The 13,825-nt window shown below is 34.7% G+C and overlaps 1 long non-coding RNA gene across 1 annotated transcript; it reads left to right on the forward strand.

Moving 5' to 3' along the window:
* Window positions 1-11,596: 11,596 nt before the first annotated feature.
* On the forward strand, window positions 11,597-12,383 carry LOC146924109 (uncharacterized). The gene is made up of 2 exons (XR_015010033.1): window positions 11,597-12,075; window positions 12,107-12,383. It is a non-coding gene; the product is annotated as an uncharacterized LOC146924109 (long non-coding RNA).
* The last annotated feature ends 1,442 nt before the right edge of the window (window positions 12,384-13,825 follow it).

Below are 13,825 nucleotides of genomic sequence, written 5' to 3' on the forward strand. Positions count from 1 at the left end.
TCATTCTAGTGGCAATTGACTATTTCACCAAGTGGGTTGAAGCTGCCTCCTATGCCAATGTGACCAAGCAAGTGGTTGTCAAGTTTATCAAGAATAACATCATCTGTCGATATGGCGTTCCCAACAAGATCATCACTGACAATGGTTCCAATCTGAACAATAGCATGATGCAAGCTTTATGTGAAGAATTCAAGATTGAACATCACAACTCTTCTCCTTATAGACCTCAGATGAATGGTGCAGTTGAGGCCGCTAACAAGAACATCAAGAAGATTGTTCAGAAGATGGTCACTACTTACAAAGACTGGCATGAAATGCTACCTTTTGCTTTGCATGGTTACCGTACTACAGTACGCAGTTCAACCGGGGCAACTCCCTTCTCTCTTGTGTATGGTATGGAAGCAGTTCTCCCTCTGGAAGTGGAGATTCCATCTCTTCGAGTAATCATGGAAGCAAAATTAACTGAGGCTGAATGGTGTCAAAGTCGGTATGATCAATTGAATCTGATTGAAGAGAAGCGTATGGATGATATGGCTCATGGACAGTTGTATCAAGTGCGAATGAAGAATGCTTTTGACAAGAAAGTCCGACCTCGAGAATTCAAGGAAGGCGAACTTGTATTGAAAAGAAGGATAAACCAGCAACCCGACCCAAGGGGCAAGTGGACACCTAACTATGAAGGTCCTTATGTTGTCAAGAAGGCTTTCTCTGGTGGTGCTTTGATTCTTACACACATGGATGGTGTTGAACTCCCAAATCCTGTTAATGCCGATATAGTCAAGAAATACTTTGTCTAAAAAGAAAAGAACAGCGTGGTAGGTCGAAAACCCGAAAGGGCGGCCTAGGCAAAAATGCGCTTCCCGGTGGATCGAAAACCCGAAAGGGCGATCCAGGCAAAAGTTAGGGACAAAAAAAATGAATATGAAAAAGCTCGCTGAGATTGTACGCAACTCAGGCAAGAATGAGCGCCTCGATGAGCCGAAAACCTGAAAGGGCGGTTCATGCAAAAAGGAGCTTGACAATGAAAGACAAGTAACTATATATGGCAAATCACCATCACCCTTGGGGCATCTACAACTGTCAATGATCGTCTTCATCAGAGGCTTCTGTACTTGTGAATTCAAAATTTCTATGAAATGTAGTGGTCATCGTGTTCAATGTATCACCAACCAATAAAATTACCATTTTCCAAGCTTTGTAAATCCGTGAAGTCATGCCTTTGGCTGATTCTCACTCTTCTACATCAATTTGAGCCTGTGCTATTGTTTGAAACTCTGTCTTTCTTTCTACTTTCAATGTTATATACAAAATATTTCTTTCCATTTGATAATGTCAATTACTGAAACAAACATTTTTGAAAATTGAAAAATCTTTTTCTGTCTATTTTGAAAGCAAACCTGAGCAATAGGGTACATTTGAATGAAACATGCATGAATGAATGAGTGTCAATGTCTATTTCAATACATGTTACAAGCAGGTTACTCCCCAAGATGATCTGTGGTCAATGGCAAGAATGAAAAAACAGAATGAAAATGAAAAAAATTGAAAAAAATGAAAATGAAAAGCTCGCTAAGTTGAAAACCCAAAAGGGCGGCTTAGGCAAAAATGAGCACCCCGCTGATTGACAACCTATGAAGGCAATTCAGGCAAAAATGGGGCAATGAAAAGAATCTTATTCCCCGGTGAATCGAAAACCCGAAAGGGCGGTTCAGGCAAAAATGGGGTTTGAAAATGAAAAATGAAAAATAAAAAAAAATTGAAAAGCATTGACCACAGATGCGAACATCCAATGTTTACCCAGCACTGACACGCCTAGCAACGGCGACCTGTATCCAAGAACCTTCCAAGGGTCCCTCCTTTACAAGTTTTTATTGCCCTCAGCCATGGTTTCGATACGTCTCTCAACGACGGTCTCTCCAAAGAGGTTTTCCCCTGTGAACATGTTGCAGCACGAGCCACTACGTGCCCAATCTTCCAATGTTTTGTCTATCTCTGTGAAACTTCCTTGTCAAACTGCCAACCAATCATGCATTTCAAGCATTCATACATGCATAATCATGCATTTTATGTGCTCATACATCCAATAATCTTGTTATACCATACATACATGTTGCATATCCAACTCTCAATCGTCAAATTCAATCCAAATTTCAACTGTCAAACTCAATTTCAATTTCAATTTCAATTCCAACTGTCAAATCCAATCATGTCAACTGTCAAATTCGAAGCAATCTCAATTTCAATCAAATGTCAAATTCGAAGCAATTTCAATTCCAATTTCAATGTCAATCTCCAATTTCAATTCCAATGTCAATGTCAATATCCAATGTCAATGTCAATTTCAATGTCAATCTCCAATTTCAATTCCAATGTCAATGTCAATATCCAATGTCAATGTCAATTTCAATGTCAATCTCCGATGTCAATATCCAATCTCAATGTCAATGTCAATATCCAATGTCAATGTCAATGTCAATGTCAATATCCAATGTCAATGTCAATTTCAACTTTCAATTCAATTCCAATCCAATCTCAATGTCAATTGCAACTCTCCAATCCAATGTCTATGTCTCTGTTCAATCTCAACTTTCAATCTCTCTTTCAATGTCAACTTTCAATCCAATTCAAATCAATGTCAATTTATTCTCAATTTGCTCTTGGGCCAACAAAAATGGTCATGTCTACTTCCAAATCAAGTCAACGACAATTTACCCTCAATTGGTATCTTGTTAAACCAGACTTCCAACATATCTTGTTACTGGTCAAGTGCCAGGTTCGATCCAAAAAGAACCACTTGTACCTGCTTATATACCTATACCTCCGGACAAACGACAAGTTCGATCTGAAGAACAGTTTGTACCCAGCTCATGCTTTGTTATTGGTCAAATGGCAAGTTCGATCTAAAAGAACAGTTTGCACCTTCCCACATGACGTGGTGATAATCCAACAAGCGAGTTCGATCCAAAGAACCGTTTGTATCTACCCTTTTGTCTATGTCTCCTGCCAAACAGCCAGTTCGATCCAAAGAACCGTTTGTATCTACCTTTTTGTCTATATCTCCAGCCAAACGGCCAGTTCAATCCCAAGAACAGTTTGTGTCTGCCTATCTGTTTGTATCTTCAACCAAGTGTCAAGTTCGATCCAAAGAACAGCTTGTATCTGCCTATATGTCTATGTTTCTGGTCAAGTGCCAAGTTCGATCCCAAGAACAACTTGCACCTATCTCTTGTTTTGTATTCCTTGGTCAAGTGGCTAGTTCGACCCAAAGAACAACTTGTACCTTATTTTCTACTCCCTGGTTCGTCTACCCTGTTAATGTCCACCTGAATCCCCAGTGACATGACAGGCTCCATAGACTCCAGTTTGTTTGTCTTGCATTCATGATCAAAGTACTGCATGGCATTCATGTTCTTGAAAATCTGAAAACGTATTTTTATGTCCAAAAGCAGTGCAAATGTTAATATTTAAGTATCTTCGTCCCGTCAACTCTAAGACTTCGTCTCTTGACTCTCCGGACAAAGAAACTTAAATAGGGGCAGCTGTTATACCCTAATTTTGGACCTAAAAATACTTATTCAATTCTTCTTTTCTTGCATTATAAGTCATTTGAACTGTCTCTGATCAATTACATCTTTCTCTGCATTTTATTTCAATATTATTTGCAAAATTCACATGTAAGGGTATTTTAGTCATTTCCTATGTCAAATTTCTCTCAGTCTTTTAAAATTTTGTTTGAGTCCTTTCAAGTAGTTTGAATAAGTCCTTATTTCAATTCTATGTCAAAATCCATTTCAAAAATTGCATTAGAAGTCATTTTGAGTCAGCTTTGCCCCTAGGGGCATTTTAGTCTTTTCAAGTGTCAAAGCTATGTTTAAACCCTTAAAATTGCCTCTGAGTCTTTCAAGTTGGTTTAAATAAACTTTTGTTTCAATTTCTTGTTAAAAATCCATTTTAAAATCTGTATCTGAGTCATCTTCAGTCGTTTTAGCTCCAGGGGCATTTTGGTCTTTTCACACGAAATTTCGGCAGAGAGAGGTTACTTTAAAGTACCTCATTTAGGCCATTGGTTCGTTTTAGTCCGTTTTGTCAATTTTAATCGTTTCACTTTACGTTATTTGCCGGTTACCAATTTTAATTCATTTTATTTTATTTTTAAGTCCTAAATTTCTAAAATTTGCATTTTAGTCCATTTTTGTCCAAGTCATAGTCCGGTGCCACGTGTCAGGTCCTAATTTGTCCAAGAGTTAGTTATGCCACATGGCAGTTTGTCATTGGTCCAGGCAGTACAGTCATCAGCTATATAAGCCACATCACAGTCAAAAGGTCAAGGATACCATTCACTTTCTTACAACTCAGCACTAACAACTTTTTCTTTTCTCTCTCTCTTCCATTCAGATCAAAACCGAAAAACCAGCAAGAACAAGATGAAGATTCATCTTCATCTTCAACCCTAATTCACCAATTTTTCCAGAATCATCACAAATCCAGGCCAAATTCACTCGAATTCACCACTGATTTTTCAGCAACATAGCAATTTCGCCCAAAATTCAATACGAAAATTCACCAATTCCAGAAATAAAAAAAAAAAATTTCGAATCATTCATAACAAATTCCGAAGGTTCCACAAGATTTGCAGAAAACTCTCAGAAGTATCATCATCATCGAGCAAAAATAGCATCAACTCTGCAATTCAAGGTGCGAATTCGTTACGAAGCGTAACAAACTCCAGCACCGATCACAGAGGCGCGTGTTAGATCAGAGAAGAAGAGGAATTCGAAGTTTGGAGTGAATCAGAGAAGAAAGGATCAAGAAAACCAGCGTCAAGAACGAATCAAGCCCAACGGGAGCAGATTCATCAAGATCAAACCGGTTCCATCAAGACCGAAACAAAGTCAATCCAAAACCCTAGGGTTTCATCACAAGCCGCAACAACATCGCAACAACAAGTCCAGATCGTGAAAGAAGAATCCGAAAACAAGTCGAAGGAAAGAAAAGAGCAAAACATGAATGAATCAAGCAAAGATCAACGTTCTGGAACCTTCCAGCATTCAGAAACAAGGTAACAAACGTCATCTCACTCTTCGTTTTGTTTCGTTTTGGTTCTTCGAATTTTCTGTAGATCTAGGCAATGCGAAGCTTGATTTGTGAAATCTAAGCATGAATCCGTAACGAGGAGGAGAAGAGGAAGAGGCCGGTGTAAAAAATTTCAGAAAAAATGGAGTTTAAGCTCCGACACGGCGGCGGCCATGGCCAACCACCGCGTCGGAGCAATGTCCGGCCGCCGTCCCACCTTCTTCTCCGATCTGCAGATCCTAGAGAGAAGGGAGAGCTTTTTTAAACTTTAGAGAGAGAAAAGGAGGGTTAAAATGGGAGTTTGGACCGGTTCAGGCTATATATATGCCTTCAAACCGGTTCAACCCATGGGTTGAACCCTAACCGACCCATACCCAGCCTCTGTAGCCCATTTTCGTTCTCCTTAGGCCCTTGCTGTGTGTGTTTGCTGTATACACCCCCCCTTTCCTGCATGTTTGTGCTATTCCTTGGCTATTTACACCCCTGTCTGCCCAAAACTCTTGTAAAAAAATTCCTAAAAATTTCTAGGTGTTCTTGATTGCTTTCTTGACGATTTTTGGTGTTTTTATGTGCTAAGTCTTAATAGGTAGTATTCTCTTGTTAAGAGTTTACCATTGTTTGTTAAAATTGTGAAGTTTACATGTGTTTTTGTGGTTAAGAATTCTCTAAAAAAATTCTAAAAATTTCATACACATCTCTTGATAACTTTGTGGTGTTCTTGTGACAATCTTGCATATTAAAAATTGGTGAACATAATGTGGCTAATTCTTTTACTATTTTTGTCATATTTTGTGCTAAAAATGAATGAAACTTTGTTTGATTTTAATCCAAATTGCTTGGTGAATATTTGTGACCTATACCACTTGATTCCATAGAGTGTAGCCACTGTTTGTGTTTGATATTAATGCATGAGTATGAACCTTGATTAGTTACTTAGCTTATAAGTTAGTTGTGTAGTTAAATAATGCAAAAATGCTTAAAGTTTGTTTTAAAATGCCAAGTAAATCATGTTGCCTTAATTCCCATTCCAAGACTTGATTCTAAACCTTTAAAAATGTATTGGAATGTGAGAATTATAGGTCATATGGTTCTTGCATTCTATGAACAAATTTTAGCCATGTTTGCACTCATTTTCTATCCTTTATGTTCTAGTGTTTCTCTTGCTTTATTTCCTTTGATATTGTCATGTGCTACTAACTCCTTTCATTTCATGTTTCATCATTTCATAAGCGTCTCCATTTCATCCCATATTCATCTCTATTTTTTCTTGCAATTTAATTTGTACCAAAGTTAGAATGTAAACACTTAGGAGTTTTGTAATATTTTCCTTTATGCACTTTTAATTTCTTGGCAAAGAGGCCATAGAATGTATCTAGGGTATGATGTAAAGGACAATGGACTCTAATAATGTACACCGACACAAGCACCGACACATGCACACACACCACTTGAGGTATATAGTTAGAATATGCATGTTTAGATGTATGTTTAGGATTGTATGCTTAGATGAATGATTAGGCTTTATACTTAGAAAAATCAATTTTCCAAAAAATATAAACAATATCACTCAAACTATTTTCTTAATAAACCTTGGGGTCAAAACCCCATTGATTTTCCTTTTCATTTTCTTAATCAAATTTCAATAAGCTTTAATCATACTTTGACTTGTTTTTGCAAATAACTAATCAAACCCCACTCTTTTCTTAAATTCTCATGCCTTCAAGGCCTCTCAATCTCCATTCTTCAAAATCCTATTTTCAAACTTAAAATCAACCAACAAAAACAAAAACATCTTTTTGAGAGAGAACTACGGTGGATTTGATCCCTTAAACGGGTACGTAGACAAGGAACAAAATTCCTTCAATCCAACTAAAATAAAAATCCAAAAACATTCTTCTCCCTCCAATTCTTCACTTAGCAAACTTTAGGTGTAAATATCATTTTTCAAATAGCATTTAAAAATAAAGCGCGCGCGTAGAAATTAAAGACGGTTCCTATAGGATACTACAGTCGTTATGGGTGCCTAACACCTTCCCGTAGCGAAAACAACTCCCGGACCTCGATTCTCAAGGGTTTTGCTTACTTTTTCCCTTCCCAAGAAAAAATAAGATATCACCGGTTTAAAAGGTTCAAACGTAATCAATGTTTGACACCCGAAAACCAAGATAAAACAGCTATGTGTCGAAGAGTTAGTCAACATTTCTCATTTACGACGTCCGAGTTTTAGGTCGGATATTTGGTGCATGAAAGTGCCACCGAAGGTAAAACATATGGTTTGGCGGATGTGTCGTGGATGCTTGCCAACCCGATTTCGTCTACAAGATAAAGGGTTGTAGTGTCATATGAATTGTGTAAGTTGTAATTCTAATCATGAAGATTTCGCACATGTTTTGTTCGATTGTTCTTTCGTTGTTTAAGTGTGGCAAATGGGAGGTTTGTGGGATGATGTTAACAATGTTGTTCTCACCACCGATTCAACTGCTAATGCCATCTTTTCTTTATTGCAAACTCTACCTACCACATGAACATTCCCAACGAATGGCTTCCATATTTTGGAGTTTATGGAAACACAAAAACTTCAAGTTATGGAAGGATGAAAATGAGATGTGCGCTAATGTTGTTGACAGAGCACTCCATTTAATGGATGATTGGCATACTATAAATTGCCCTCGAAAATATGGAAGCCATTCGTTTTGGCATACTGTAAATTCACGATTTGCATTGCCGCGCGATGGCATTGGTGCTTTTGTTTTGGCGAAAACTATGAGATTTTCACATGTATGCCTCGTGGATGTCAGGGAAGTGATGTGTTTGTTTCACCTTTGCAATGGTTGAACGACATGCAATTCGATAATGTCGATTTCGTGGTGGATTAAAAAACAACCAATGATGTTTTTCATTCTAATCGGGATGACGTTACAAAATTCAGTCATATTATTATTATAGTTTGCAAACATCTCTTTATTACTCAGTTTACAAACTCTCGGGTCTGAGTTTAATTGGCGACAAGTAAATAAGGTAGCACATGCACTTATAGGAGAGACTACATTATTAACTAGTCCTAACATTTATTTTGATATCCTCCGTTGTACAGACTTATTATTGACGAAATGCTATAGACAAACTTTCCCAACAAAAACATTAAAACATAATAGCGAGGGGTGGGATATATCTTATATATTTCTTATAATCTTATATGTAAGACTTTTTTTAATCAATTTTGATATAAACTTTCCAAACAATATATTTTTTTATACAAATCACTTTTATTGCAAATGTATCAAAACATAAATTACTTTATGTTCAATTCACTTTTGATCAGTGGCGAAACCATGATTATTATAAAGCCTAGGCAAAAAAAAATTGCAACACATTTATAGGAGTTTACATAAGAAATTGCAAGCAAATAATCAAAAATCTAAAGAAATTGCCCAATCTATAGGGGTTTATATAAGAAATTAAGGGGAATTTACATAAGAAATTGCAAAAAATTTGGGTCGGAGCCCTGGCAAGTGCCCGGGCTCGCCAGGCCTTAGAACCGCCACTGCTTTTGGTCAAAATCAATTCTCACCGTAGAACCAAACACACACTTAATCTTTTAAATTTTCATCTTTCGAAAACCCTAAAAAAAATCACTCCCAAACAAACACTAGGATACAATTCCCCGCTAAGAGAATTATTCATATTTTAAATCCGATACGTCTCAAATAGAATTATACTCGACTGAAATAATCTATATTAAATAAATTATAAAATCCAAAAGAAGATGCTCAAAGTCGCTTTATGATATGGAAAATGCTAACTTGTGCCTTAATTAAAGACATAAGATAAGGACCTAAAAATAGAACTAAAAAATAAATGTTTCATTGAAAAGATAAGTTTTTAAACTTTTAAAATTATGAATATACAATTTTCAATATTAAATTTCTAAGTTTAGTTACTTATCTTGTATCCTTAGGATACAAGTTAGTAAGACCCTTATAATACTAATTTTAAAGAGGTTATGATATTAAATTTATAAGGGTTTGAAAGATTCTCTCGCGTAAATTTTTTAAAAAAGAGTCGAAGTACCGGTACGCAATTACAGTCATTAATATATGTCCTCGTGAGCTTAACTCAGTTGGTTGGAACAATGCATAAAATATGCAAGGTCCGGAGTTCAAACTCCGGCCACTACCAAAAAAAGTCATTAATATATAGTCAGTGAATGACAAAAGATAGTGTCTAAATAAGTAATAAATTCCTGAAAAGTAGGATCTAAGTAATTTATGTTGCTCTCATGTCATGATTAATATAAGTTATCTGTTATTTATAGTCATCCGTATCATAGCAGAGTGATCTATATTATCTTTCTGGCTTATTCAACTTTTAAAAAAAAATCTCAGCTGATAAACTTGTTTGTCACCCGTACGTAAATTTGATGTGTGCCTTTCTATTTTTTAAGTAAGTCATACATAATTATTTTATTCCTCTTGTGTTTTTTTTTCTAGATGATTGATTCCAAACATTAAGAAAAATAAACATACTAGACTTTTGATTTATGAAAAATTATTTTCCAATTTTTTTAATTGTTACCTTTGAAAAATTATTATATTTTAATTTTTTTCTAAGAGTCAAATGACTAAACTCATAACACTAAATGCAAAGAAATGTATAATTACTAGTTCAGATCCACGCCCCTCAGTATCTAATGTCCCTCGAAATCTTTTTAACATTTGAGCTATATTTTTTTATATGAAAATAATACAATAAACTTGTTCAATTGTCAAAAGGTCAAGTTATAGAACAATAATTGTCATCTAGATTTTTATTATAAGAAGATAATTCAATAAAACCTATTCAATTGTGAAAATGTCTAATCATAAAACAAGAATAGTACTCATCACACTAACAATGAAAAAAAATTAACTACACATAGTAAAAAATTTAAACAAGAAGAAAAAAGAAATAACCGAAAAGAATTTACGACACTGTCGACATCACCCGTCTTTATCGTTCTCCAATCAATCACTCTATTTATCCATCGTCTCTTTTCCTCTTGTTCTGCACGTCGCAACTTCTTCTCTACGAATCATAGTTTTAATCTTTATTAAGTACTAAATCACATTGTATACTTTGCTCAACAAAAAAAAAAATCAAATTGTACAAAAAAAAAACACATAACCTTTATCTTATTAAAATATATAAAAAGGAAAAGAATTTAATTTTATGAAAACTTATTGTGAAAATTATATTTATGGATAAAACTTATTTATGAAAAACAATTTCGTTAGCATATCTTTACCTTATCCTACATCACATATAAGGAGAAGTTAATCATAAACAAAAATATAAACATATCTCAAAAACAAATAATTAATCTATATAAAACTGAGGAGTAGTTAATCATAAAAAAATATAAACATATCTCAAAAACAAATAATTAATCTTTATCCAGGAAATACAAGTCGGGTTGGAGACTTTTCATAAATTATTAACGAATAGGATTTTCTTTCAAAAAAGTAAATAAATTATTAACGAATAAAATGTTAATCATATAATTCTAATGAAACCGTCTATGATCGATAGGGTTATCTTTTTGAAAGGTCAATGATAGAATTTTCAATGTGTTATTGTTGATTTTTTTTCCTTTAAGTTATATTATTCGAGTCTAATTAATCATAATTAATCATATGAGCAACCCTCAAAAGTAGTTACAATTAAAGATTTTAATAATCTGATAGTTTTTTTTGTTTTTTTTTGTTTGTTTTGAAATAAGATATTTATGATTTTTTTTTTTTTTTTTGGTTAATTTTTTTTTTTTGGTGAATGATAGTGTAGTAATATTTCTTTCTATTTTTTTCTTCTTTTAATTGTAAGTTAAAACATTATTGGCAAACCTAATATATGACTTCAAGGTGAAAACTGAAAACTCACTCGTTGGTTGGAGAAACTGTGTGGCTTCCTATTCAAATGTTTCATGTGGCATAATTTCTTCCTTGGAATGGATCTTCTTCATGTTTTCTCTCAGCGAATAATGCCCATAATTTTTGCCAAATTTTCTACTCATGACTAGTCTAAATTGATTTGAAGTTCTTACATTCCCACTTCTAAATCATTTTTGCTTTGAATACTTATTCATAACAAAGTTCCTATAGGTGAACATCTTCGTTCTAATCATGTTTTCTCAACTGTCCATTTTCTTATGACATTTGATGTTGGAAATAGACTTCCATTGGTTGTTGTATTAATACTTATAATATTGTCTACTTTGACTTTTGTTCATATTGATTGGAATGATGAATTACAAATTGTTTTGCTTGTTGTAGTTATTAATATCTTTAGTACAACTTGGTTCAGTCGAAATCAATTGCGTTTTGATAATAAGATTATTTTTCTTCAGTTCATACATGAACTAATCAAGAGGAAAGGAGTACTTCTCTTGCTTTTTCTATTTGCACCGGTCACATATTAAACTCAATTAAAGAATTTTCAATTCTAAATTTTTTAGAGTGACTGATTGTCATAAAAAAGCTCCATATATTATCCGGCAGATTTAAAATCTTCCATGTGTTTAGTTTAAGTGTACAAATGCATCTAGTCTTTATAAACCTAAGTGTAACTAACAAATAGCCTAGGTGTCTTCAAACCCACATGGGGTGATACTAGTACATCAAGTTGTGACAAATATATTATAGGACTAACCGATATAGGTGGACAATTCACCCATGGCTACAATATGACGTTGTGTAGGCCGACCTATCTTCCAGCGTAAGACATGTTTTTCACTAGCATAATGTTGCCATAAGACAATCTCTCAAAAAAAAAAAAAAAAAATGTTGCCATAAGACAAGACTTGCAACATACAATCTGCCTCACTGCATTAGGTAGCCTTCTTGCCATATGTACCTATCCAACTTGAAGATTAGTATGATTGTACATATTATTTACCGCTAGGTGCACCCCCCACCCCCAAGATTATCGTTGCAAAAATACCAGGCAGGGAATTGTAAAAGATAGAAGGTACCTGCTTCAAAAAAAAAAAAGATAGAAGGTACCTGATGTATAGGCATCAACTGAAATTTTTGAGGTCTTACCAAAACAACGACCACCTATTTTTGATTAACAACGCTCGTTAGACCTTGGTTCTCATGAGTTCCTTGTGAGGGTGTAGGTGACAAAATTGACTTATTTGGCCTTCAAATCCTTGACTTGTTGAACCTCATTATGAACCATGAGTTTAAAAATGTAATCAAGTTTTTGAGAGACTTGATATTTAATGTCATGTATCTCCATGTTAATCTTTTGTTCAATGAAAGACATTATCATTACTACCGGTGTTTCAAGTGGATCAACTGGTGGTGCCTTAGAAACGAGGAGCCATAAATGTTGTCATTCCTACCCTTTGTGAAGGCTTGTTTGGTCTTTGTTGGCTTTACCTTTGTGATATTGATGATGACAGTTGATCTTTATGCCAAAAGTCTTTCCGGATCTCAGGTGCATACTCCAAACATAGTATTGATCAGAAAAATGGATTCTTCAGTGGTAAAGCTTGTATTTTCCACCGAACGTGTCAAATTTGTTGATATATCACATGATATCCTCAACCTTGATTCTCTTTCCTCAAACAATTAAACTTTGAGGAAGGAATTATGTCCCTCCACTTTGGGTTTCGTAACTGCTTTAGTAAAGCATTAAGTACAATTGTTTTTGGATTTCTTCTACTAGACTAAGAAATGTATGTAAAAATAAGATAAATGCAAAATGATAAAGAAATAAAAATAGCAAAAATAACATATGCAGGGCCGTCTTAACAAATTCATAGGCCCGGTTTTAATTTTATAAGGGATGCAAAAAAAATTAAATTCCAGGCCCCAAAAAAAATAAATAAGCCATTTTAAAAAAAAATTATAAAACACACTTTGGTAGGTCTTGAACACATGACCTCACACTCAACAAAAAGTGGCCATGCCACTAAAGCAAGCTGTACAAACTAAAATAATTCGCTTTTAATAGGTATATAACCATTATTTTCGTGTCTTACATATAAAAAAAAAAATTATTTTGGGCCCCAAAAAATTGGAGGCCCGGTGTCGTCGCCCAGCCTCGACGGGCTATGGGCCGGCCCTGAACATATGTTTGATTCATTGATTGTTTGTTTGATACATCATACAAATCTATTCTACCGACCAATATAACGTGATCTAAATTGTCTAGCTTTACCTGATTAACTTCAGGGATAGTGCGTGAGTTTTTCCCTAGTGCCCCAGGGTCGACTGCGAGCTTCCCACTTCACGACATGATATGTTGACAAAGTCCATAATGCACAACCTTTCCTCAAAACATGCATCCTTACTCCTCGTTCAATGCAGTTAGTGACACTATAAACAAGAATCTTGAGTTTGATGCATGATTGTCAAGTTCTTCTGAGCTTTGACTCACATACCTGTCCGTCGACTTGAAGAAACTAATTATCCCTAATTTGGCTGTCATAGTCTTTGCCTAACCTTCTATCGACTAAGGATAACTCGCCTAGTTCTTTAATTTCTATCGATCAATTTCGGTTGACAAAATCATTCTTTATTAGACGTAAACAAGTTTGTTTCATAAATTTTTCCATGGTTTTTGATCTTTGCCCACACCTTTGTTTTTTCTTTTAATAAGTTTTCATGGAGAGTAAAAAGAAATTCTTGGTACCAACATACAATAGTTAGGATAAAATAATCTTGATGTTTTGTAAATCATATTCACTTAGGGTATGTTTGGTTTAGAA

This window comes from Medicago sativa, chromosome 5, assembly GCF_051527215.1.
Source record: "Medicago sativa cultivar Bolivia chromosome 5, Bolivia_mono, whole genome shotgun sequence".
NCBI lineage: Eukaryota > Viridiplantae > Streptophyta > Magnoliopsida > Fabales > Fabaceae > Medicago > Medicago sativa.